The 27485-nt window shown below is 37.8% G+C and overlaps 1 protein-coding gene and 1 non-coding gene across 5 annotated transcripts in view; one reads left to right on the top strand and one right to left on the bottom strand.

The window, feature by feature from the left end:
• The window catches only part of CUNH11orf49 (chromosome unknown C11orf49 homolog), a 189536-nt gene that overhangs the window by 93635 nt on the left and 68416 nt on the right, over positions 1-27485 (top strand). The window lies entirely within an intron of this gene.
• Positions 21663-21764, bottom strand: LOC123387795. The gene has a single exon (XR_006602284.1). It is a non-coding gene; the product is annotated as a U6 spliceosomal RNA (small nuclear RNA).

The raw sequence follows: 27485 nt of genomic DNA, 5'->3' as shown, positions 1-27485 counted from the left end.
TGATTGTGTATCCTCCATCTTTGCAGAATTCATTTATTAGTTGTAAAAATGTGTATGTGTGTATGAGAGGAGAGGGAGAGAGAGAGATTTTTAAGGTTTTCTACACAGAAGATGATGTCATCTTCATACAGAGATAGTTTTACCATTTCCTTTCCAACTTGGATGCCTTTTATTTCTTTTTCTTACCTAATTGCTCTGGTTAGAACTTCCTGTACTGTGTTGAGTGGAAGTGGCAAAAGCAGGCATCCTTGTCTTATTCCTGATGTTGGGGGAAAACTTTCCAGTATTTGGTTTTGAGATAAAAGCTTGTCAAGAAAATTGTGATTCACACAGATAATTCGCTTCAGATACTTAGAGCTTTGTTTTTCACATCTTGACATCAAGTCAAAAGTTTTTTTTTGTTAAACTGAATTAGTTTAGGGGCGCCTGGGTGGCTCAGTGGGTTAAAGCCTCTGTCTTTGGCTCAGGTCATGATCCCAGGGGTCTGGGATCAAGCTGCACATTGGTCTCTATGCTCAGCAGGGAGCCTGCTTCCTCCTCTCTCTCTCTGCCTATTTGTAATCTCTGTCTGTCAAATAAATAAATAAAATCTTTAAAAAAAACTGAATTAGTTTAGTTATATGTCTAAATATTCAAAATGCAGTGATAGTAAATTGTTGTGTCAAAGCTGAGTAACTAATGTACCTAACAATTGGCCACATTCCTAATTGATGAATAATCAATTTGGAGAAACCAATTAATTTTCTTAGCTAGTTTGAAAACTTTATTGTTTAGAAAAAAATAAATGTGTCTTATAACATTATATATGAGTTGATTAATGGTGTTATTTCTTAAGAAAATCAGATACCTCAGAGGCTTCTATCGATTGAGTTGTGTGCCCCAAAACTCATATTTTGGAGCCCTAACCCCAAGGTATTTGGAAGTAGGGTCTATAAAAATGTAAATTAGGTGATATGAAGTCATAAGGATAGGGTCCTGATCCAAAAGGATTAGTGTCCTTACAAGAAGAGACACCAGAGAGCCTATGTGCTCTCTTTGCCATGTGGCGGCACAGTGATTAGATGGCCTTCTGCAACCAGAGATACTCCCAGACACCGACCTTGCTAGCTCCTTGATCTTGGAATTCCAGTCTCCAGAACTGGAAGAAAATAAATTTCTGTTGTTTAAGCAACTCAGTCTATGGTATTGTTATGGCAGTTAAAGCAGACTAATACCAAGACCATCTTTTTACTCACTGGTTCAGTACAGAAAAATTCTGTTTTGCATGCTGAGTCCAAATCCTGTTTTGATTCAACACTAACATTTTATCGGAGGCTATAAGTATGGCAGTGTTATAAGCCTTAATTGAGCTATTTGATTTATCTAAAATATCAGCAAGATTTCCAAGTTTCCAAGCAAGATTTCCAAGATTTCCTATGTTTAATGAATTTATTTAAACTAGAAATAATAACAATTGATTTCGCTGACTGTTGTTCTGACAGTCTTATCCTAATAAGATTGACAGTCCATATCAATGTGTATAACACTTGACCTATGTGTTTTGAAATAAGGCTCCCTAATTTTAACTGCTAGTGCTTATCTACACAACATCTGAGGACATTTTTGTGCCTTGCCTTTATGTGGTCCTCTGCTCCATAAATTTTTTCTGCCATTGCTTTTTCAGTCCCAGTTCAAACATGCCTACATTTTTTTTTTACCACTTTAGTATCTTAACACTTGAAGACTTCTGTTTTATAACTATCAAACATTTATAAAGTAGAAAACCTACTTTGTTTGGTTCCATAACCACATCATATAGAGGCAAGTAAGAGGAGGAGGGCTTGTTAACATCTGTACTCTCACCCAGTAGAATGTAAAGATTTTATATAATCTCAGTTTTTATGTTAATACAGTCCTGGATTAAAAAGAAGAGAAAATGAGCAGGGCAGATAAAAACCTTTCTAATCAGTAGCACATTTACATATATACATTTGTGGAGCCAGAGAAGCTCCACAGTGAGTTAATATGAAAGCACAGGTCAGTTGTGTCTGTGTAATAAAACTCCCTGTGGGAAAGATTTAGTATACATTTTGTTTTTCTCATAGATTTTAAATAAAGGTATGTTTTTAATAAGAAAAATATTAAAATTAAACATTTGTAGAACCTTATAAATGCCTCTGAAGAATTCTAGTCTTCTGGTTTGAAAACTATTGATGTACTTCAACCCTTCCCCCATCATACTGATAAAAAATCAGGGCCCCCCCCACCAAAAAAAATGGGGTCCAATATCTCCCAGCCAGTTGATAAATTCAGGCATTCTCTCAGTCAAGTGCCGTTGGCATTAGGATCAAGGGCTCCTGCTCTGATGCTAAATGAACATAAATATGATATTGAGTGATTTCCTGAAAGCCTAAAATGTGATCAGAGGAGTTAAGGCATAACAATATATAATGTGTTTGTCTGTGATCTTTCATTGCTTTATAGGCGAGGAAAGGTAGTGACAAATTTTTAAATTTTAAGTTCCATTTACCTGTCTTTTAGAGAAAAAAATGCATAGTTATTCCATCTTTTATTTAAAATTTAAAAATCATGATTCTTATTATTGGGGGAAGCATAGTACTTGTTTTACTACATCATAGTTCATGCTTTGAAGGGCATAATAAACAGAATTTGGAAGTTCTTTGAAAATATAACCAAGGATTTCTTTAAACGTTAGGCTGAAGGGAGATCCTCAGTATGAGATGTTTTAAACCCATTCTCTAAAGTAGATGTACCAGAAAACAGAATGCTATGCCTTAGGCTTCTGAGATCTCCTGATTTCGTGGTTCTATTAGAAACAAAAGTAAATGACTAATTTAAACTTACACAGTATGAATCAAAATAAAACGACCTTAGGTTAAAGATGTCAGTGTAATAAACCGTACTCAAATTTGGTTGTGTTGGTAGATTTTAAGCTGGCAATATATAAAAGAAAGTCTAAGTAGTGTTGAAAATTTAATCTTTTCCAGTTTTATGTTGCTTGGCATAACCTGCTCTTCATTCCCACTGCCACCACCTGACCCTAATTTCAAACGATCATCGGAGAGTTTGTCCTAATTAACCCAGCACCAGAGAGATTGTCAAAAAGACAGATTCCTTGAGTCCATCTCCCAATTTACTAAATCAGTCAGCAGGGGAGGGGCTTGGGATTTTCTTTTCTTTTCTTTTCTTTTTTGCAAGCATTTCAGGTGATTCTTATTATCTCTCAAGTGTGGGAAACATTGAATAACTTTTGAACTTTTTTTTTCTTTGCTCCAGTCCTTGCTCTACATCAGTGGTTTTCAACCCTAGCTGCATATCAAGTTCACTTAGGGAAGTTTAAAAAAAATACAGTGATGCTGAGGCCCTGTCCCAGACTGATTTAATCAGAATCTTTTGGGTTGGGGCCTATGCTATTTTTTTTTTTTTGAAAAGTTTAAAGTAAAAAAAATGTTTTGCAGTATAACATATGTAGAGAAACGTGCAAGGCAATAAACATACAGTACAATGGATTTCTACAAAATAAACATACTCCTATAATATTCATCCAGATAAAGATAGAGAATATCTCCAGCATGGCAGACGCCTCTCCCAGGCCCCCGTCTAGTCATTAATCCCCTCGAGGGTATCATTAGTCTCACTTATATCACCATAACCTTTATGTGCCTGATTTTGAACTTTCCATTGCTAGAATCATAGAGCATATGTACTCTTCTGTGTCTGGCTTCTTCTGCTCAGTGTTATAGTTCTCATTTGTTGTTGGGCTTAGCTACAGTTCCTTTCTGTTGTTATACAGAATTCCATTTTATATGTAAACCACAGTTTATCCACCCTACAGTGGGTGGCATTTGGATCGTTTTCAATTTGGGGCTGGTACAAACAATGTTGCTATAAGCATACTTTTCTTTGTTTCTTGGTGCATAGATTTCTGTTAGGTGTGTACTTAGGAGTGGGGAATGTGTGTTTTCAGCATTAGCACATGTTCCTTCCCAGGTTCCCAAAGTGACTGTATCATTCTCCACATTTAAGTGCAGTTTATGAGCATTCTTGTGGTTCTGGAACTTTTTGTGGGGCACACGTATTTTAAAAGCTCTGCAGTTGATCCTGATAACCACTGAAGCTTGAGAACTACTTCCTGCAAAATCTTTTATAAATGTAATTCTCTAAAGCACAGCTCTGGGCTTGTCCACCCCCGCTTAGAACGTCCATGGCTCTGTATTGCCTACTAAGGAAATAGGAACTCCATTACCTTATTGTAGGCCGCTCATGATCTAACCTTGGCCTTTCCAATCGCTACTCTCCTACTTGTAGCCTAACCACACAAAGACACTCCATTCCCCCAAATGCTCCTATGCTTTTCCCTTTGTACACCTTTGTTTTGCTTTTCTGTGTAGAACTTTCTTGCATGTCTGCCCGTTCTCAGGTAGACCTGGCTCAAAGTAACACGTCTAAAAGTCCTTGTAATTATCACATTCTCTCCTCCTTGCCCTCCCCAACTCCATTCGAAAGTGGCACTTTAGGGGCATCAGTGGGTTAAAGCCTCTGCTTTCGGCTCAGGTCATGATCCCAGGGTCCTGGGATTGAGCCCCACATCGGGCTCTCTGCTCAGCGGGGAGCCTGCTTCCTCCTCTCTCTGCCTGCTTCTCTGCCTACTTGTGATCTCTGTCTGTCCAATGAATAAATAAAATATTTAAAAAAAAGTGGCACTTTATCCACTCTTATGGCACTTATTCTATCATATCTTACATGTGGCTACTGGCAAATGTAGACTCTCCTAAGATGTCACGTGGAGTTAAGAAAAAGGGGCTTTTTCTTTCTTACATCCCTATGTAGGTTATAAATTTAGAGTTTCAAGCTTCATGTGAAGCAGTGAAGAGAAAGGCTTTTTAAGACTTAAGGGGCCCAAGGTTCAGGTGGACTTTTTATTAGATAGAGCTGTGTTGTATCTAATAAAACTACATTTTCCAGGCCTCAGTCTTCTCATCTGTAAAATGGGGAGTATACAACTTCAAAGTTGTGAAAACGCAGTGAGATAACAGATGAAAGCAGTTAGTAATCTTGGCACATAGTAACCACTCCATCGATGCCAGCTGCTTGTGTCATTGTGATAAATATCATCGTTAACTCCCTTGATGGCAGAGACAGCACATTTTATCTCTGAATCCTCATTCAGTGCCTTAGCTTGTTTTGGTGTTCTAAATGATGGGTGAAAAATTCGTGAATGCCTCCCGGATGATCGCATGGGCCATGCTTATTTACAGCCCCTTTCCAATAAGATCTGTGTGTCTTGGAAGGAACAGTTCAAATTCCAATTTAACCATCAGATAGGGACAGAAAGGAGGTTTCTACTACAAACTTCTTAAAACTATATTAAAAAGGCCAAATCCCCAGTTTAACCGTACGACAGCTGCCGTCCTTCAGCTGCCAGGAAACAGGGAAAACCCTCCAAAAGCTATTTGCTGTTTGTTTGTTCATCTGATAAACACGCCACGACTTGGGGAGAGCACACACTTCCCCTGCAGGCAAGCGTGGGGCTGGGAAGTTGCAAGTAGCAGCAGTGAGGAAGAAATCCCCACTCTGTGGGAGAGGTTCCTGCAGGGGCGCCGCTCAGCCCCTGTGCAGTTTTGCTGACTTATTTACCGAGATGAAGGGACTGGGTGTGGCCACTCCGAGATTCCTCCTGGGAAGTCGCTTCAAGAAATCTCCTTTATTTCCTCACCCTTCATCTCTGTTCTCTGGCTTTGGTGCAAGGGTGCAGTTAGTCGCGCCCACTTGGCCGCTGCTCGTTGCGCGCTGAATTCTTTGAAGCCAGCTCTTGCAGCCAAGGATTCCCTGCCCTGTTCTTTTCTCCTTGCCCTGATTTAAAAAACAGTTCTGGAAATTCTCATCTGGCATGGATGAGAAGGAACTTCATGGGTTGCGTGCTGTTTTTCTAGATACACAGGAACCATTTAAGGACCTTCAGAGTTTTAAGTTATTCTCTCTCAAAAACCCAGTATTAATGGATTTTACATGAACAAATTATAAAGTAACTTCTGCCATCACCACTGGCATTTAAAAGTCTTTCAGTGCTAAGAGGCCAGGCAAGTGGGACGAAACTGATACCGGAAAGTATTTATCACGACCGCCATCACTTGCGGGAGGAATGTAAGAATGTCCAAGCCAAAGGAGACCTCAGGAAAGATGTGTAACAAAACATACAAAGATTAATGGGTAGTCCCTGAAGGCATTTACTAGGTGACCGAGATCTTCAAATAGGAACAAACAGATGCATTTAGTCACATTATGATCACAGTGGATCTGATGACAAAAGAATTAGGAGCCTGAAAAAAGATAGAGTTCTGGTGCTTACAACTTTATTTGTCATGCTAATTGGCTGATAATTCCTTAGAAACACATTTCTACCTTTTTTAAATTTATTTTTTAAAGTCTGTGTATATGTGTGTGCATATGTGGCTTATTTTTTAAAAGATTTTATTTACTTTGACAGAGCACAGGCAGGCAGAGCAGCAGGCAGAGGGAAAGGGAGAAGCAGGATCCCTGCTGAGCAGAAAGCCTGATGTGGGCCTCGATCCCAGGACGTAGGATCATGACCTGGGTCAAAGGCAGATGCTCAACCGACTGAGCCACCCAGGCACTCCCACATTTCTACTTTTAAAATAAAATTAAATTCAGGAGGCAATGACGGACAAGAAAGTAACACTGAAAAATTGACATTTATTGTCTTAAGTTGCAGAACAGCAGAATGGTGTAATGACCATTTATATATGATTATATATATCTTATGTCTGTGCATGTTTATATGCATACCAAAATGTTTGTAAAAAGGTTTACCAAGATGTTATTAGTGGTTTTCTGTCAGTACTGGTATGGTTACTTTTTTCTTCACACTTTTCTCTATTGTTCAAGGTCGTTGTGTTTTGTTTTTTTTTTTTTTTATAGTGATCATGCAGCCTTTCACAATCACAATAAAAATGAAGCTATTTTTATTTTGGAAAAAAAGAAAATTTGGAGCTACCTGGGTAGCTCAGTGGGTTAAGCATCTCACTTCATCTCAGGTCATGATCTGAGGGTCCTGGGATCCAGCCCCATGTCAGGCTCCCTGCTTCTCCCTCTCTCTCTGCCCCTCCTCCTGCTCATGCTCTCTTACTCACTCATGCTCTCTCTCAAATAAAAAAATAAAATCTTAAAAAAAAAAAAAAGAAAAGAAATTTTCTTTGAGTATCTGCTGTGTGTCCAAAGTAGTATTAGGAGTTATCTAGAAAAGAAGGCTGTGGCCTTGCTGTCAAGATGCATACAATCTAATTGGGAAGATAACTCAAGAGCAGTATAGAGTGTAACCAGGTGTCAGGACATGTGGTTCAAGGAAGTGCCACAGGTCACCAGGAAGAGGATGTCACATGGAAGCTTCTATTGAAAAGAAGAGGCTCAGGTTGGACCTTGAAAGACGGCCGGATTTGACTAGGAGGAGGGAAGAGGGCGTTTTAAGCAGCATGAGCACTGAAGCGATGATGATAATTTGAAAGGACAGTGAGGAAACCAGCTTATCTAGAGTAATAAGCAAATAGGACTTGTGGTAGAGAAATTTGCTCTCTTACCAATCTTATTCCCTAAGCTGTCTTAGGGCATCTAATGCAAACTATACTTTAGCATACTGAGCATTTTATTTTATTTTTAAAGATTTATGTATTTATTTGAGAGAGAGAGCACACACACAGAGGAAAGGACTAAGGGAGAGGGAGAATCCCCAGCAGACGCCCCACTGAGCTCAGAACACAGAACTCCATCTTACGACCCTGAGACCATGATCTGAGCCGAAATCAAAGTCAGATGCCCAACGGACTGAGCCACCCAGGTGCCCTATACTTGAGCATTTTAAGAAGCAGATCCTAGTAAAGTAAATATAATTATTCTGAATATTGACCTAAAGTGACATAACAATATGGCTGCATTTCATTATGTTAGTGTATTGAAGATGGAAGACTTCAGTACGAGTGCTCTGTAATTCTCTCATCTCTGTCCAGAAGCTTGTTCTCAGTTCAGCCAGTGGCTTTTGTATGGTCTTTTAATTTGTGATTAATATATTCCTATCCCTTTCTTCTTCTATTAAAAAAAATTAAAAAGTAGGACATGAAGGGTGGGGCCTAAACAAAACCAAAAGTTTATTTTTGAAAAGTACATTAAAATTGAGACTTCCAAACCATGAAGTTAGGATTCCCTTCAGCAGTTACTTGGTTAGCATGATTACATTGAATTTGTAGTATATACCCTAAATACTGTAGCTATGTAAACTGCATTTATCATGCAAACAAGTTTTTCTGAGAACCATATATTTGAAATTCTAAAAACAAAATGTTAATCATGAGGCTTTCCTTTCTGAATTCATGTTTTTATTAAATGTTTTTAGTGTACAAAGCACCGTGCTAGGTAATGAAAGGTATGCAGAGAACTCATTCATTCATGTTTTCATTCACTCAGCAGTATTTGTTGAATGTGCTCTCTGTGCTAGGTTATTACTCTAGGTGCTGGAGCTAAAAGGATAAGGAGGATATAATTCTCTTATTAAGGAGTTCATAGTCTAATTGGAGAGAAAATGGACATGTAAGTAAACAGTTACAGATCACTAGTAGAAAGTGTCAGGGCAAGTATGCATGTTTATTTGCTCTCTCTGTACAACACACTAAAATTATAATATAGGGGGGAAAGGCTAGAAAGCCAAAAGGAAAAACAGAACAAGAGAAGAGATTACATTAACAGACAGGTGTCAACTAAATTTTAGAAGCTGAACAGCAGATGGTTAAGTAGGAACAGATTTAGCAGAGAAAGCTGATGACTACCTACAAAAAGGAAAGGTGTCTGCACTTGATTTTAGCCAAAAGGCCAAGAAGCAATGGGAAAGGTGTCTGTCTGTGTCACAGAGGTCCAGGGGTCAGGAACTGGAAACGACGGTTACTCTGAAATTAGGGGTGTGAGGAAAGCTGAAAACAGGAAGATCTGTTGAAAGTCTTTATAAGAAGCAGTTAGATCCCTAGGTCCTCTCCCCTTCATCAAGCATCAGGGTCATTGCCCTTCTGAATCCAGTAGAAGTTTGGAGAAACTAAACTGGAGGAACTCTCAACTCAGGAATGAGATACTCAGAGCAGAGGTGAGGAGGTCTAATGAAAACAAGAAGATTAAGACAGTGTCTGTACGCCAAATATTGATATCCTGTTCCCTTCCTTTGCTTAGCTCTCAGAATGCTGGCTGCCAAGTGGATCCCCTCCAGACATAAGTCTGGAATATTTTCTGGAGAAACTAAAGTAACCCCTACGAATATGATGTTTAGAAGTTCCACTGTGAAATGACCAGATCTCATATTCACTGTACAAAGATCAATGTTAATAAGCTCCATCCATTCAGTTAATGAGCTTTTTAATATCTCACTCTAAATATGGATGAACATACGCAAGGATCACCAGTCATGTGGAGGAAGTCTCAAACATGATAGTCAGAAGCCAAAACAAAACTGACAGGGCAGAGGAGGAGGAAACTCAGACGTAGTGACAATACAAGGAAAAGAAAACTTCAAGAAAGCTGTTATTAATAATCTCAGGAGTTAAAAAGAGAAGATACTGGACCCATTAAATAGACCAGCCTGCTATAAGCAATGTCTGCAATAGCCAAACTGGGAAAAGAACCTAGATGTCCATCGGCAGATGAATGGATAAGAAGATGTGGTGTATACACAGACACAGACACACACACACACACACACACACACACACACACAGAGGAATATTATGCAGCCTTCAAAAAATGAAATCTTGCCACTTGCAAAGACGTGGATGGAACTAGAGGGTATTATGCTAAGTGAAATAAGTCAGTTCGAGAAAGACAATTATCGTATGATCTCACTGATATGTGGAATTTGAGAAACAAGGCAGAGGTTCATGGGGAAAGAGAGGAAAAAGTGAAATGGTACAAAACCAGGGAGGGAGACAAACCATAAGAGACTCTTAATCTCAGGAAACAAACTGAGGATTGCTGGAATGGAAGTGGGTAGGAGGGATGGGGTGATTCATGATGGACACTGGGCAGGGTATGTGCTATGGTGAGCGCTGTGAATTGTGTAAGACTGATGAATCACAGACCTGTACCCCGAAACAAATAATACATTATATGTTAATTTTTAAAAAAAGAAAAAAAGATTACCCTGCTATTAAAAAAAAAAAAAAAAAAAAACAGGAAAGGGTTCTTAGAAATTGGAATACCAGAAATAAAAATTCAGGGGCACCTGGGTGGCTCAGTCAGTTAAACGTCTGACTCTTGCCTTTGGCTCAGGTCATGATCTGGGGGTTGTGAGATGGAGCCTCATGTGGGGTTCTGTGCTGGGTGTGGAGCTTGCTTGGGATTCTCTCTCTCCCTCTGCCCCTCCCCACCTCTAAAAAGAAATGAAAAAGAAAAAAATCCAATAGAAGGGCTGAAAAGTTAAGTTGATGATATTGCCCAAAACAGGCCCAAAACTGGAAAGTAAGAGAAATCATGCAAAAAATGTAGAGGCCCAGTCCTGGAGTATAACATTGAAGAAAGAAAACAGAAGAATTAAAATGCCATCATGCTTCCCAACAGCAATTCTGGAAGCTAAAAAAACAATAGAAAACACTTTCAGAATTCTAGGGGAAGATTATTTCTGACCTCAAATTCTGTGCCAAGCCAAATTATAAATCAACTATAAGACAGAATGTAGATTTTTAGATAGGCAAGAGCTTATAAATATTAACTCCCATATAGCTTTTCTCATGAAACTCCTAGAGGTTGTGTTTTCTCAAAAAATGGAAATAAACCTAAAAAGGTGGGAAATTATGGGATCTAGAAACAAGGGATCCAACAACACAGGAGAAAGTCTAAGAGAAGTCTTAAGATGATAATGAAGGATAGACCCAACCACCATTTGTGCAGAAGAGCTAGAAAACAACCAGTTCAAACTGGAGCAGCAGAAAACTTCTAGAGGAATGTATATAAGAATATAAAAACAGAACTGCTAAAACTACTGTATCAGGGGAATCTGGGTGCCCCAGGCAGTTAAACATCTGACTCCTGGTTTTAGCTCAGGTCATGATCTCAGTGTCATGAGACTGAGCCCCAAGTAGGGCTCTGCAGTAAGCATAGAGTCTGCTTAAGATTCTCTTCTCTCTCCACCCCTTCCTGTTGCTCTCCCTCTCTCAAATAAATAAATATTTCTTAAAAACCAGTTGTGTTTGGGAGGGAGACAAACCGTAAGTGACTCTTAATCTCACAAAACAAACTGAGGGTTGATGGGGGGAGGGAAGTTGGGAGGGGGGGTGGGATTATGGACATTGGGGAGGGTATGTGCTATGGTGAGTGCTGTGAAGTGTGTAAACCTGGTGATTCACAGACCTGTACCCCTGGGGATAAAAATATATGTTTATAAAAAATTAAAAAAATAATTAAAAAATTTTAAAAACCCAGTTGTGTTAGATTACATTCAGTTGGAGAGTTAGATGTGAATGCTTCAGTTAAAGAAACAATGATTAGGGGCGCCTGGCTGGCTCAGTCAGTGGAGCATGCAACTCTTGATCTCAAGGTTATGAATGTGAGTCCTGCCTTGGGTGTAGAGATTACTTGAAAAATAAAATCTTTAATTAAAAAAAGAAATCATGTTTAATACTTAGAAACTCTAAGCAAACCAAGCCAAGAAAGTGGCAATTATTCCAAGAATAATGAAAAGTTAAGAAGGGATAATTGTACTAATAATATACCTTGCAGCTTGGTTATGAATAATATTTATAGAGCATAAAAATAGAAGTACTGAATATTTTAAGCTAAAGTTGGTTCTATATAGTAGAGTGATTGGAAGATGGGAAGTATGTGTAGGTGGTAAAAAAGGCAATTTGTCATCTTCAATTAAGCGTCCGAAAATAATGTCTAAAACTTAAAAATCAAAAATGAGCAGTATAAACATGTTATTTAAAAAGGAAAAGTGAGAAACAGAAGACTAGCTGAATTTTTTAAGTGGAGTTAGTTAAAAGTGTTATTGCTGTAGTTTGATTTAGAGTCAACTTTGGAGTTTGCAAAGACAGCACACCTTTCAAATGCTTTTGTCAGCAGGGATTCAAGATACAGAGACTGGAAGAGGAAATATGGTCCATAGTTAAATCATGTGAATGGATGGGATCACTGAGGAATGAATGTGTAGTGAGAGGGGGGATAAGGGTAGAACTTTGGGAGATCCTTTTATTTAAAGGGTGAGAGGGGCACATGGGTGGCTTAGTTGGTTAAGCATCTGCCTTTGGTTCAGGCCATGATCTCTGGGTTCCTGGACTGAGCCCTGCATCAGGCTCCCTGTTCAGTGGGGAGCCTGCTGCTGCCATTCCCCACCACCCCTTCCACCCCCCGCTCATATGCTTGCTCTCTCTCTCTCTCAAATAAAGAAATTTTTAAAATCTTTAAAAAAAAGAAGAAACATGAAATGCTGAGAATTAATTTCTAACTAAATTGGCCTTGCTCAATAAATTGGAAAGCTATCTAAAGTGACCTCCAGAATTTATTTTGGGGCGCCTGAGTGGTTCAATTGGCTAAGTGTCTGCCTTTGGCTCAGGTCATGATCCCAAGGTCCTGGGATCAATCCCCTCATCAGGCTGTCTGCTCAGCAGAGAGCCTGCTTCTGTCCCTCTCCCTCTGCCTGCTACTCCCCTTGTTTGTGTTCTCTCTTTCTCTCTCTGTCAAATAAATAGATGAAATCTTTAAAAAAAAAAAGGGGGGGGGGAGGAAGAAGAATCAGGGAAGAAACATCAGAATGTATGAAAAGAAATGGGAAAGTATGACCGTACAGAAACCAAGGAGGAGAGTTCCGAGGAAAAGATGGGCAATAGTATCAGTTGTCACAGGTGGAGAACTAAGAAAAGATCCTTCGAATCTACTACGTTTATTGAGTGATCATTCATAAATTCCAAGAGAATAGTTCAGTTGAATGATGGAAGCGACACTGAAAGGATTATTGAGTGAATGGATAGCTGTGATGAGAAAGAGGGGGATACTGACTATAGCACACCCTTCTGAGAAATGTGGCTTTGAAGAATGAAAGGAGAAGAAAGCTGTAGCGAGTAGTCTCTGAAAGATTTTTTAGATTAAGGGATCACTTAAACATGTGCAGGTAGATAGCAAGGAGTTAATGGAAAAGGCAAGATTAAAGATGCAAATGTAAGGGGATAATTGATAGAGCAAGGTCGCAGAGAAATTGAAAGAACAAGGATTCAGGAGCGCAGGTGGAGAGATTAATCTTAGTAAGAAATAGGAAAGATTCTTTCTCTCAGAGAGGAAAGAAGGAGGTGAGGATTAACTGAAGACAAAAAGAAATATTAAGGCATGGGGGAAGGAAATTGAAGCACTAAAAAAATCAGATGACTCTGGTCTTCTCAGTAAAATCATTTATCAACTTAGAGTTGGGAGTTGGGGCTAAGGGTTAGTTTGGAAATGTGAGAATGGAAAATGTCTGGGGCAGCTGTTGTAAGGAATGCAATACAAAGTCAGAAGGAGATGACTAAAAGGATTACCCAGTAGCCATGAGCGTCCAGTTGAGGTTAGATAGTATGGATTTGTAATAAAGCCAATCAAGATGGTTCCTGAACATCCTCCAAGAATTCTGTATCTCCAAAAGTTGTGTTAGTCATCATCTTGGCTGGAGAGGGGTTCCTTGGAGTGTCTTAGGAGACATCCCAGGGTTCAAAAACTTGAGAACAATGCTTGCTCAAGGAGAGTTAATGCTCAGGAGTACCAAAGAGCAGATTTGCCTGTGGGATACTTCCATCTGTGGGTCATTCAGAGGTCTTACGGGAAGAATCATGGGCAAAGAAAAAGAAATATATTTAAGAGGCTTGAGAAGCAAAGCAGTTTGGTATCAAAAAGATCTATAGCTGCATGTATATCTAGTCACAAATCTGAGGGTGGGAGCATGGTGGAGGACATCTGGATTCAGATAAAAGAAGAGGAGAAGAGAAGTGACATCATCATGGGATTAGACCACAGACTACCTTAGCCAGATGGAAGATACAGATAAAGCATTTTTGATGTAGATCACAAAACTGGACTGAGTTAGGAGAACATGGTGATAGGGATTTCAAATGTCAAGACGTAAGCTCAAAGTCACATTCAGCCAAAAAGCAGCACACATGATTAATTCTTTTTTTTTCTGTTTATGTTTTTCTGATCATTAAAGAAATACTTGCTTATTGTAGAAATTTAGTAGTATGGAAAGGTGTAATGAAGCAGAAAAATAATCACCTCCAAACCCACTACTGACAACACTCACCATTTATATACTTGCTATTATTCCTAGTGGGTTTTTTGTTTGTTTGTTTTGGGGTTTTGGTTTTTGTTTTTGGTGGGGTTTTTTAGCTTAAACAACAGAAATTTATTTTCTCACAGTCTCCGGCTAGAAGTCTAACTCAAGGTGTCAGCAAGTTTCTTTCTCCTGGGGCCTCTCTCTCCTTGGTCTAATTTTTTTTTTTTTATTCATGGGTGTTTTTACACAATATAGATTATGCTGAATTATATTTGTATAACCCTTTTGTTTTTTTAAAAAAGGAGCTTTTTCTAAAATTCTTACATTTAAAATTCATAATTAAATCTCATTTTCTTTTTTTCTTCCTTAAAATTTTAAATCTTTTATTTACCTTCATGTTATCTTCATTTCAGAAGGAGGAAATATGAGCTATGAGTTCTAGATATAATTATAAAAATAGTTTTACCCTTTACTGTTTCCTACTGTTATTTACATTTTTCTGTAGATTTCAGTCAATACTATTAGACAGGAAAAAGACATAAGAGACATAAAAATTTTAAAGGAAAATTACATCATTTGCAGGTAACATGAGTACTTAACCTGGAAAGCCCCAGGTAAGTTGAATCTATTATAAAGAGTATGAAACTTCAGCAAGGCAATTAGACAAAATATACTAACACCATTTATTTATTTATTTATTTATTTATTTTTAAAGATTTTATTTATTTATTTGACAGAGAGTGAGAGAGTATAAGCAGGGGGAGCAGCAGAGGGAGAGGGAGAAGCAGGCTCCCCACTGAGCAGGGGAACCGATGGGGACTCTATCTCAGGACCCTGAGATCAAGACCTGAGCCGAGGGCAGACAACCATCTGAGCCACCCAGGTGCCCCCAGTGATTTATTTAAAAATAATAGCCTTACAGGACGCCTGGGAGGCTCAGTGGGTTAAGCAGCTGCCTTTGGCTCAGGTCATGATCCCAGTGTCCTGGGATGTCCCACATCAGGCTCCTTGCTGGGCAGGGAACCTGCTTCTCCCTCTGCCTCTGCCTGCCACTCTGTCTGCCTGTGCTCGAGCTCTCTCTCTCTCTCTAACAAATAAATAAATAAAATCTTTAAAAAAAAAAAATAATAGCCTTGGGACCCCCCCCCCCCGGGTGGCTCAGTTGGTTAAGCATCTTCCTTCCACTTGGGTCATGATCCCAGGGTCTTGGGATTGAGTCCCGAGATGGACTCCTTGCTCAGCAGGGAGCCTGCTTCTCCATCTGCCTGCCTCTCCCCCTGCTTGTATGCTCATTTTCTCTCTCTCTCTCTGACAAATAAATAAATGAAAATCCTTATAAAAATAAAAATAGTCTGTATATATTCAGATAAGGAGAAAATTCCCTTTTTATAATAGTAAGAGAAGATAAAATACCTAGCAATAAACCCAACAAGAATATCCAGAACTATATGAAGGCTTTAAAACAGTACCGTAAAACCTGAAAGAAGACTTGGGCATATGGAAAGGCATACTGTGTTCTTGGAAAGGAAGACTTGAAAATCATAAAGCTGTCAGTGCTCCTAATTTAATCTATAATTAGCATGATCTCAGTAAAAACAGGATTTTATTTTGCTTGTTTGCTTATTTTGTTAAGACAAGCTGATTGTAAAGATTATACAGAAAAACCAAGTAGACTAGAATAACCAGGAATATCCTGAGAAAAAAAAGAAATAATGGAGCACTAGCTCCAGATTTAGAATCTATTATAAGGCCATAAAATTTTATTAATAAAATAGCTAACACAAAACACTGTGTCCTAAGTACTGTTCTAAGCTCTTTAGATAAAATAATTCATTTAATCCTCACAACAGCCCATTAGGATGACCTTGCTCAAACTCACAGAGCCAGCAAGTCTCAGAGGTTGAATTTAAACTCAGAAAGCTGGCTCCAATATACATGTTCTTCATCACTCTTCTGTACAAACATTCATTACTGGCACATGAAGAGATAAGTAAAGATCAATGGACCAGAATGGAGAAGCCCCCAAATTGACCCAAATGTGAAATGGTACTAACTTATGTTGGAGGAGGGAGGGTGCTTTAAATCAATGAGCACCAGTAGTAGCCATCTTTTGAAAAGTTGGATTCCTTCCTCACACCTTATATGAAAATAAATTCCAGATGGATCAGAAAATTCAATGTAAAAATGGAAACCATAAATACACTCAAAGAAACCACAGGAAAATGTTTTTATAATCTCACAGAGAGAAAAGCCTTTCTAAATATGAATGACAAAAAACCTGGAAGTCATAAAAGAAACTATTGATGTATTTCATTAGATAAAAAAGGATGAAAAATCTGTATGACAAAAAACAACAACAACAACAAACCCTTTATGTAAGAACCAAAGATTAACAACAAACAGGGAGAGGTATTTACAGCTTATATTACAGATGAAAGACTAATTTCCTTACATACAGAGTTCCTAAAAATCAGTTATAGAAATACTAAAAATTCAGGTGCCCATTTGGCTCAGTTGGTTAAGCAAATGCTTTCCGCTCAGGACATGTGGGATTGAGTCCTGAGTCTGGCTCCCTGCTCAGTTTGGAGTCTGCTTCTCCCTCTTCCTCTGCCCCTCTTCCCTGCTCATGCTTTCTCTCTCTCTTTCTCTTTCTCTTGCTTTCTCTCTTTCAAATAAATGAATGAAGGAAAAATACTAAAAATTCTGTAGAAAATTTAATGAAGGAAATGAACAGAAAACTCACAGAAAAGGATTGTATACATGGTTCTTTAAAAAAAAAAAAATTTAGGAGCACCTGGGTGGCTCAGTCAGTTAAGCGTCTGCCTTTGGCTCAGGTCATGATCCCAGGATCCTGGGATCCAGTCCCATATTGGGCTCCCTGCTCAACAGGGAGCCTGCCTCTCCCTTCCCCTCTGTTTCTCCTCCTACTTGTAATCGTGCATGTGTGCTCTCTCTCTCTCTCTCTGTCAAATAAATAAGAATAAAATCTTTAAAAATTTTTTTAAATAATAGCTTGAGATAAAATTGAATCCCATAAAATTCACCTGTTTTTTAAAACTTTATTTTTGAGAGGGCAAGAGAGCACAAGTGGGAGGGGCAGAGGGGGAGAGAATCTGAAGCAAACTTCATGCTGAGTGCGGAGCCTAATGCCGGGCTCCATCTCATGACCCTGAGATTACAACATGAGCCAAAACCAAGAATCAGACACTTAACCAACTTAAGCAACCCAGGCACCCCTACTTTTAAATTATTTTAAAGTAGTCTCCATACCCAACATGGGGTTTGAACTCACAACCTTGAGACTAAGAGTTGCATGCTCTATGGACTGAGCCAGCCAGATGCCCCAAAATTCACCTATTTGAAATGTACAATTTGGTGGTTTTTAGTGTATTCATACACAGTTGTGCAACCATCACCACAATCAATTTTAGAACATTTTCATCACCAGCTCCCCCCGCCCTCCAAAATACCCCATACTTATTAGCAGTAACTCTAATTACTAATTACCTACTACTTTTCCCCCACACACCCACTCATAGCCCCTAATTTACTTTCTGTCTCTTTGGATTTGCCTATTCTGGACATTTCATATAGATGGAATCCTACAATATGTGGGCTTCTGTGTCTGGTTTCTTTCACTTAAAATGATGATTTCAAGGTTCATCCATGCATAGTATGTTTCAGATGCATACCTCTTTCCTTTTCTATGGCCAAGTAATATTCCATCATGCAGGCGTACCACGTCTGTTTATCCAGTCCACTGTAGACAGACATCTGGGTTGTTTCTTCTTTTCGGCTATTATGAGTAGTGCTACAATGAACATCTGCATTCAAATATTTGTGTGAACATACATTTTCATTTCTCTTGGGCGTATACCTAGGAGTGGATGCTGGGTCATATGGTAATTCTGTGTGTAACTTTGTGAGGAACTGCCTGTTTTCCAAAGTAGCTGCATCATTTTACATTCCCACCAGCAATGCATGGGTTATAGCTTCTCCACATTCTTACCAACATTTGATATCATCTGTCCTTTTTATTAGAGGCATTCTAGTGAGTATGAAGTAGTATCTCATGTTTTTAATTTATATTTATCTGAAGACTAATGATGTCAGGTATCTTTTCATTTGCATATTGGTCATTTGTGTATCTCCTTTGGAGAAATGTTCATCTACATCGTGGTATGTACCAGCCCGTTTGTTCCTTTTAATTACTGAGTAGTATTCCACTATAGAAATATAACACAATTTGTTTTTTGTTCACCTGTTAACCATCATGTGAATTATGTGGGTTTTGGCTACTATAAAAAAAATTTCTGAGAACATTTGTCTATAAGTCTTTTTGTGCACACATTTTTTCCCAGCTTTATTGTGATGTAATTGACATGTAACATTATATAAATTTGTGGTGTATAATGTGATGATCTGATATATATGTATATTGTAAAATGATTACCACAATAAGGTTAACACCTCTATTACCTCACATAATTACCTGTTTTTTGGGGGGGGATTTGTTGTTGGTGATGGTGGTGGTGGTAAAAACACTTAAGATTTACCCCCTTAGTAACTCTCAAGTTTATAATACAGTATTGCTAAGTATAGTCACCATGCTGTACATTATGTCCTCAGAAATTATTCATCTTATAACTAGAAGTTTATACCCTCTGACCAACGTCTTCCCATTTCTACTACCCCCATTCTTGGTAACCACCATTCTACACTCAATTTCAATGAGTTTGGCTTTTTTAGATTCCATATATATTTGTCTTTCCATATAGCATTTGTCTTTCTCTGTCGGACTTATTTCACTTAGTATAATGCCTTCAAGTTCCATCCATATTGTTGTAGAAGGCAAGATTTCCTTCTCTTTTATAGCTGAATTGTATTCCACTGTATACATATACCATATTTTCTTTATCCATTCATACACCAGCATTTATATTGTTCCTGACTTGACTATTGTGAATAATGCTGTAATGAACATGGGAGTGGAGATACGTCTTTGAAATAGGAATTTCACCTCCTATGGATATAAGCCCAAATACGGGATTGCTGGATTGTATGGTAGTTCTATCTTTATCTTTTTGAAGAACTTCATACTATTTTCCAGAATGACTGCACCAATTTACATTCTCCCCAGCACAAGGGTTTCCTTTGCTCTACATTCTGCTGACACGTTACCTCTTTTTTAATAATAATTTTTATAGATGTGAGGTGATATCTCATTGTGGTTTTGATTTGCATTTCCCTGATAATTAGTGATGTTGACTATCTTTTCATGTATCTGTTGGCCAATAATATCTCTTCTTTGGGAAAGTTATCTATTCAGGTCCTCTGCCCATTTTTAAATTGGGTTATTTGGGTTTTTTTGCTATTGAGTTGTGTGAGTTCCTTATATATTTTGGATATTGATGATTTATCAGATATATGGTTTGCAAATATTTTCTCTCATTCTGTAGGTAACCTTTTCATTTTGTTGACTGTTTCTTTTGCTGTGCAGAAGCTTTTGAGTTTCATGTAGTCCCACTTATTTATTTTTGCTTTTGTTGTTTGTGTTTTTGGTATCACATACAAAAAATCATTGCAATGACCAAAGTCAAGAAGATTTTCCCCTATGTTTTCTTGTAGGAGTTTAACAGTTTTAGATCTTACATTTAAGTCCTTAATCCATTTCAAGTTAACTTTTGTAAGTGGTGTAAGATAGGGGGTCCAATTTCATTATTTTGCCTGAATATCTGTTTTCCCAGCACCATTTGTTGGAGAGACTAACCTTTCTCCATTGAGTATTTTTGGCTCTCTTGCCAAATATTCATTCACTGTATATGCATAGGTTTATTTCTAGGTTCTTGATTCTGTTCCATTGGTCTGTGCAAATGTTTTTATGCCAGTACCATACTGTTTTGATTATGTTGTAGCTTTGTAATATAGTTTGAAATCAGGAAGTGTGGTATCTCCTGCTCTGTTCTTTCTTAGGATTGATTTAGCCATTCAGGGTCTTTTGTGGTTTCATATGGATTTTTTTTTTAACTGCTGTGAAAAATTCCATTGGAACATTGCTAGGGATTACATTGAATCTGTAGATATATTTGAGGAATAGGAACATTTTAACAATATTAATTCCCCCAATTCATGAACACAGATATCTTTCTATTTGTTTCGGTCTTCTGTCTCACAGTTTTCAGTGTACAGATTTTTCACCTCTTTCAATAAAATTACTCCTAAGTATTTTATAGTGTTTGATACTATTGTAAATGGCATTGTTTTCTTTATTTCCTTTTCAGTTAGTTTGTTGTTAGTGTATAAAAAATACAACTGATGGGGCGCCTGGGTGGCTCAGTGGGTTAAAGCTTCTGCCTTCGGCTCAGGTCATGATCTCAGGGTCCTGGGATCGAGCCCCACATTGGGCTCTCTGCTCTGCAGGGAGCCTGCTTCTCTCTCTCTCTCTGCCCGTCTCTCTGCCTACTTGTGATCTCTCTCTGTCAAATAAATAAATTAAAAAAAATCTTTAAAAAAATGCAACTGGTTTTTGTACATTGATTTTGTGTCCTGTAACTTAACTGAATTCGTTTATTAGTTCTAAGAGGTTTTTGATTGATTTTTAATTGTTTTAATTTTTTAAAGATTTTATTTATTTGAGAGGAAGAGTGAGCAAGAGAGAGAGAGAGCACATGAGCAGGGGCAAGGGAGGAGAAGCAGACTCCCTGCTGAGCAGGGAGCCTGACATGGGCTTGATCCCAGGACCCTGAGATTGTGAGCTGAGCCAAAGGCAGAGACACTTAACCGACTGAGCCATCCAGTGCCCCTTGATGGCTTTTAAAAAAATTCGTTCTATATTTGGTGATATTCTCTACAGAGTTTTATTTTTTCCTTTCCAATTTGGATGGCTTCCATTTCTTTTTCTTGCCTAATTTCTCTGGCAAGGACTTCCAGTACTATGTTGAAAAGGCATGGTCTCGTTCCTGATCTTAGAGGGAGAGGCTTCAGTCTTTCACCATTGAGTATGTTAGTTGTGGGCCATAAATGGCCTTTATTTTGTTGAAGTACATTCCCTTCTATACCCAATTTGTTCTGAGTTTTTTCATGAAAGGATGCTGAACTTCATGGACATATGTTTTTTATTTCTCTTGGGTAAATATCTAAGGGTGGAATTGCTGGCAGACTTTTTCCGGAGTGGTTGTACTGTTTTACATGCCCACCAACAATGTCTGAAAAATCCCTATTGTTAACACATCCTTGGTAACATTTGGTGTTTTCAGTCTTCTTTTCCCCCTTAGCTTTATTGAGATATAATTGACACATAACATTGTTTAAATTTAAGATATACAATGTGATGGTTTGATATATGTATGTATTGTGAAGTGATTATCACTATAAGGTTATTTTAGAAAATATGGAGCACTTCACAAACTTGCCTGTCATCCTTGCACAGGGGCCATGCTAATCTGTATCGTAACAATTTTAATATATGTGTTGCTGAAGTGAGCCCAGACTTTTTAATTTTAGCTTTTCTTGTGAGTATTGAGTGCTATCTCGTTATGGTTTTAATTTGCATTTCCCTGATGATTAATGATGCTGAACAGTTTTTAATTGTTTACTGGCCATTTTCTTTGTGAAGTTCCTTTTGAAATCTTCTGCTCAGTTTTGGGTGGGTTGTTTTAATTATTGAGCGGTAGGAGTTCTTTATGTATTCTGGTTGCAAGTCAGATATGCATATTGCAAATATTTCTACCATTCTTTGGATTGTTTTTTTTCCCCTAATGGTGTCTTTCACTGAGCAGAAGTTTTTAAAGTCTATTTGATCAATTTTTTCTTTTATGGTTAGTGCCTTCTGGGTCCAGTTTTTAAAAATCTTTGCCTACCCTAAGTTTGGGACAGTATTACCCTACATTTTCTTCTGAAAGGATTAAAAATCTAGCTTTTATGTTTAGGTCTATAATCCATCTTGAATCAATTTTTGTGGGTGGCTTGAAGTTGAGGTCAAGGTTCTTTTTGTACCATCTGGATAGCCAGTTGTTTGTTCCAGCACCATTTGTTGAAAAGGCTTTACTTTTCCCACTTACTTGTTTTTGTTCCTTTGTTTAAAAAAAAAAAGTCAATTGACTTTATATGTGTGGGTGCATTTCTAGATTTTCTGTTCTGTTCTACTGATCTATTTGTAAAATTTTAGTCTTGATTACTTTAACTTTATAGTAACGTAGTGTATGCACTTCAGCTTTTACTTTTCCAGTATTGTTTAGGTCATTAGAGGTCTCTTGCATTTCCATATAACTTTGAGAATAAACTTGTCAATTTCTACAACAAGAAAGACAGACAGACAGAAAGAAAAAAAGAAAGAAAGAAAAGAAAACAAAGCAAAGCAATCCTGAGAATAATTTGATTGAGATTTGAAGACTCTGTAGATCAGTCTAGGGAGAATTGTTAACTTCATAATATTGAAACTTCTAATCCATGAACATAGTACATTTTTCCTTGGGTCATCTGATATTTCTCTCAGCAAGGTATTATAGTATTTAATATATAGATCTTACACATTTTATTGAATTTATCCCTAAATATTTCATGTTTTATGCTAATATTATAAACAGTATTATTGTTAAAACTATTTTCTTTACCAATTTTTCATTGCAAGATTATAGAAATATAATTGCCTTTTGTATATTCCTCTTGTATCGTGTGACTTTGTTAAATTCACTTATTAGTTCTCATAGTTTCACTGTAGATTCCTTAGAATTTTCTACATGCAAAATCGTGTCATATGCAAATAGAGGCAGTTTTACTTCTTCCTTTCCAATCTCTGTGGGGTCTTTTTTCTTTATTTATTGCACAGAGTAGGACCTCATTACAATGTTAAATAAATTTGGTAAGAGCAGATAACCTTGCTTTGGCTGGAAAATTTTTAGTCTTTAGAATTAAATGGGAGGTTTTTCATGGATGCACTTTATTAGGTTGAGGAAGTTTACTTTTATTCTTAGTTGGTGAGAATTTTTATTATGAATTAATATTCATTTTTATGTTATTTTTCTGAGTCTATTGAGTAACATATATATTCTCTTTTGTGCTGTTCGCGTGGATAAATCCACCTTAGTCATGATTTATTATCATTTCATATGTCATTGGATTCCTTTAACTAACATTTTGTTAGTGATTTTTGTGTCTATCTGCATGAGGTATTTTAGGGTATTAGGAGTCAGGATTATTCTGACCTCATAAGATGAGTTTGGAAGTACTTTTTCTTGTCTTTTCTGAAAGAGTTTATATATGATTGGCAATACTTTTTTTAAGTGCCTCTTTTTCTAAGAAGACTTGAACCTTTAAATTAGGTTTAATATGCTTCTTATATACTCTTTTCCTAACAGTTCTCATACATACAATTGTTAGCTTAAATTCTGCCTTTCTTATTGGGCTATAATCTCCATGACAGCATATACCTGTTCCCATGTTCCTAACATTTGGCCAAGTGCCTGGATCAAGGCACATATAAATGAATATTTACTGAATTGTATTAAATTAAAGGGAAAATAAGAGACAAGGAAAACTGAGACTTGTGGCAAAATACTGAAGACAATGTAAGAAGTCTTCCTTTGGGGCGCCTGGGTGATTCAGTGAGTTAAACATCTGACTTTGGCTCAGGTCATGATCTCAGGGTCCTGGGATCAAGCCCTGAGTACTTGTGTTCTCTCTCTCATATAAATAAATAAATTAAATCATTTTTAAAAAGAAATAAAAATTAAAAATACCCTTTTAATTTTTTAGTTTGCTTTTTATTTGAGTATAGTAGACCTACATGTTACATTAGTTTCAGGTACAAACAGAGTGATTCAGTATCTCTGTATATTTTTCTGGGCTCACCACAAGTGTAGTTATAATCTGTCACCATATAACTATTATAATATAATTGACTATATTCTACGATATACCTTTTATCCCCGTGACTTATTCATTCCTCAGCTGGAGGCCTTTATCTCCCACTCCCCTTCACCCATTTTTCCCATCTCCCTACTTCCCTCCCCTCTGGCAGCCATCAGTTGTTCTCTGTATTTATAAATCGGATTCTGTCTTTTGTGTGTTTATTAATTTGCTTTGTTTTTTAAATTCCACATATAAACAAAATTATATGACCTTTGACTTTCTCAGTCTGACTTATTTTACTTAGCATAATACTATCCAGGTCCTTCCATCTTGTTGCAAACGGCAAGCGTCCATCCTTTTTATGGCTGTGTAATATTCCATTATATACATATATGATACATATATACATATACACATATACCACATCTTCTTTATCCATACATTTATCAATAGACACTTAAGTTGCTTCTACATCTTGGCTATTGTAAGTAATGTTGCAATAGGGGAGGGTGGCTGGGGGGCATGGAGCAGCTGGGTAATGGACATTAATGAAGGCATGTGATGTAAGGAGCACTGGGTATTATATAAGATTATACATGAATCACTGACCTCTACCTCTGAAACCAATAATCCATTATATGTTAATTAATTGAATTTAAATAAAAAATAATGTTGCAATAAACATAGGAGTGCATATATAAAAGTCTTCCTTATTAAAAAATTACATTGCAACAGGGTGCTAGGCTGGCTTAGTCAGAGGAGCATGTGACTTTTGATCTTGGGGTCTTGAGCTTGAGCCCCACAATGGATGTAGAGGTTACTTAAATAAATAAAGCTTTAAAAAATCACATTGTGGGGGCGCCTGGGTGGCTCAGTGGGTTAAGCCGCTGCCTTCAGCTCAGGTCATGATCCCAGGGTCCTGGGATCGAGTCCCGCATCGGGCTCTCTGCTCAGCAGGGAGCCTGTTTCCCTTCCTCTCTCTCTGCCTGCCTCTCCGCTTACTTGTGATCTCTCTCTGTCAAATAAATGAATAAAGTCTTAAAAAAAATCACATTGTGGCAAAAAGAACAATGAAGCCTAGGTGGATGGTATACTATTAATGAATGAAAGAAAAAAAACCCAGCATTCACCTCCTATTTTGATTTAGTCTTCTCAGTTAAAGAGGATGCTATTTGGACTGGAAGAGATAAAGTGAATGGTAGTTCCAGGGAATGAAATCAAACATGACTGGATTGTAAGAGATCACCTAACTGCTTAAAATGAATTCAAGTTCCTGGATCTAATGTACATTCCAGGGTACAAAGATCTAGTAGATAAGCTGGCTGAACCACTGCTGGCAATCTTTAGAAAATGGAAATTGTGCCCATTATGGGGAGGGGTTGGCAGGGGGGAGAGAAGCTCCAAAGATTGAAGTCAGGGAACCCATATTCAGAAGGTCATTTTAGCAGACTGAAGGTTGGTGACCTAGTATATATCTTGGGTGATATTCTTCAACTATTAAAATGAATAAATACCTGTAGATATTCAGGAAAGGAACCTGTGGTAATGGTAAACCTATCAGAGTTTATTGAAGAAGTGGGGAAGGGGAGGACCAGGGGAGGAGATGGAAGAAAAGGGGAAAGAGAAAGAAAGGGATCCCACACTTGTAGAGTAAGGAAGGCTTGCTTTCAATCCCAGCTCTTTCACCTCTTAATAAAATGACATTAGGCAAGTTATTTAACTTCTTTAAGCCAAATTTTCCTATTGGTAAAGTAGAAATACTTTACCCTACTTCATAGGGTAGTTCTGAGGTTTAAAACAAATAATGGGTCTAAAATGGTTATTTATTGGGGCGCCTGGGTGGTTCAGTGGGTTAAGCCTCTGCCTTCGACCCAGGTCATGATCTCAGGGTCCTGGGATTGGGCCCCGCATTGGGCTCTCTGCATAGCGAGGAGCCTGCTTCCCCCTCTCCCTCTGCCTGCCTCTCTGCCTACTTGTGATCTTCTCTCTGTCAAGTAAATAAATAAAATCTTTTAAAAAATAAAAAAAAATTTTAATGGTTATTTATTTATTTATCAAAACCAGCGATAACTGTCCAGTGATGGGAGTGGTAATGAATGATGGTAATGGCTGTCATACTGAAGGAGGAAGAAATTAAACAGTTAATGAAAATATATTCCCTTTTTTAAGGGATAACTAGATTGGTAAATTAGGAGAAAGCTGTACTTAGTATGGCTATATTCATTATATTTGTTTAGTTTTATTTGAATTTCAGCAGGACGTTGACAACATCTCCACAATATCCTTGTGAATAAGCAGAAGGAATATAGCATGGATGATAAATAATTGGTTGAACGATCATACCAGATAGGTTCATATGATCCTAAAGGGACATCTCCAGAAGTGTAATTCTGGATTACGTCCTTAGCCATTCTTTTTTTTTCCCCCCAATCCATTGTTTGAATGAGGGCATTGATGGCAAGCTAATCAAGTTGGGAGAGATAGCTAAAAAGCTGCCTGAAAGAAGCAAGACTTGAAAAGAGAGTATAATATAGTGGAGTAAAGGGGTGTGGTATCATGCATCTGCAACCAATAGCTGTGTGGCCTTGAGTAAGTTAAGTAACCACCTAAGCCTTTGTTTCCTCAGAATACCACTTATCCCATGATGGCTGTGAGAATAAAAATGTATGTGTGTGTGCGTGTGTGTGTGTCTGTGTGTACTAGTTACCTATTGCTTTGCAATAAATTACCCTAAACCTTAGAGACTTAACACAGTAAACATTATTTCACACAATTTCTAAGCATCAGGAATGCAGGAGCAATTTACTTGGATGGTCCTGGCTCAAGGTCCCTCAAAAGCTTGAAGTCAAGGCTTAGGTTGGGGCTGCAGTCATCTGAAGGCTTGCTTGAATAGGGTTTCTAAGCTCACTTGTATCGCTGTCAGCAGGAGGCCTTGGTACTTCACATGTTCCTCATGATTATGGCAATGGCTTTCCCACAAAAAAGTAATCTCAGAGGAAGAGAGAGCAAGCCGGAAGCCACAGTGCCTTTTATGACCTAGTCTATGAAGTCACATACTGTCACTTTTCTTTTATTCTGTTCCTTAGAAGTGAGTCCCTAAGTTTAGCCCATACCGAAGGGAAGAGAATTAGGAACTGCCTTTTGAAGAGAATCAGGAGATTTTGTGGACATATCTTAAAACCACCACAATATAAAAAGTATCCATATAGTGTTTAATACTTAGTAGGTACCCTGTAAATGGCACTTATTATTATACTGTAACTAATATATACCTAATACCTGTGCTCTTTACTATAAAGCCATTGTGGGCAGGACAAAAAAAAATCTCATGATTCTTCATATTCCTGGAAAATATAGA

This window comes from Mustela putorius, unplaced genomic scaffold, assembly GCF_011764305.1.
Source record: "Mustela putorius furo isolate JIRA1106 unplaced genomic scaffold, ASM1176430v1.1 tig00003859_pilon_pilon_pilon, whole genome shotgun sequence".
NCBI classification, from domain to species: domain Eukaryota; kingdom Metazoa; phylum Chordata; class Mammalia; order Carnivora; family Mustelidae; genus Mustela; species Mustela putorius.
The sequence above is the reverse complement of the archived record's forward strand: the minus strand, read 5'-3'. Positions and strand labels throughout refer to the sequence as shown.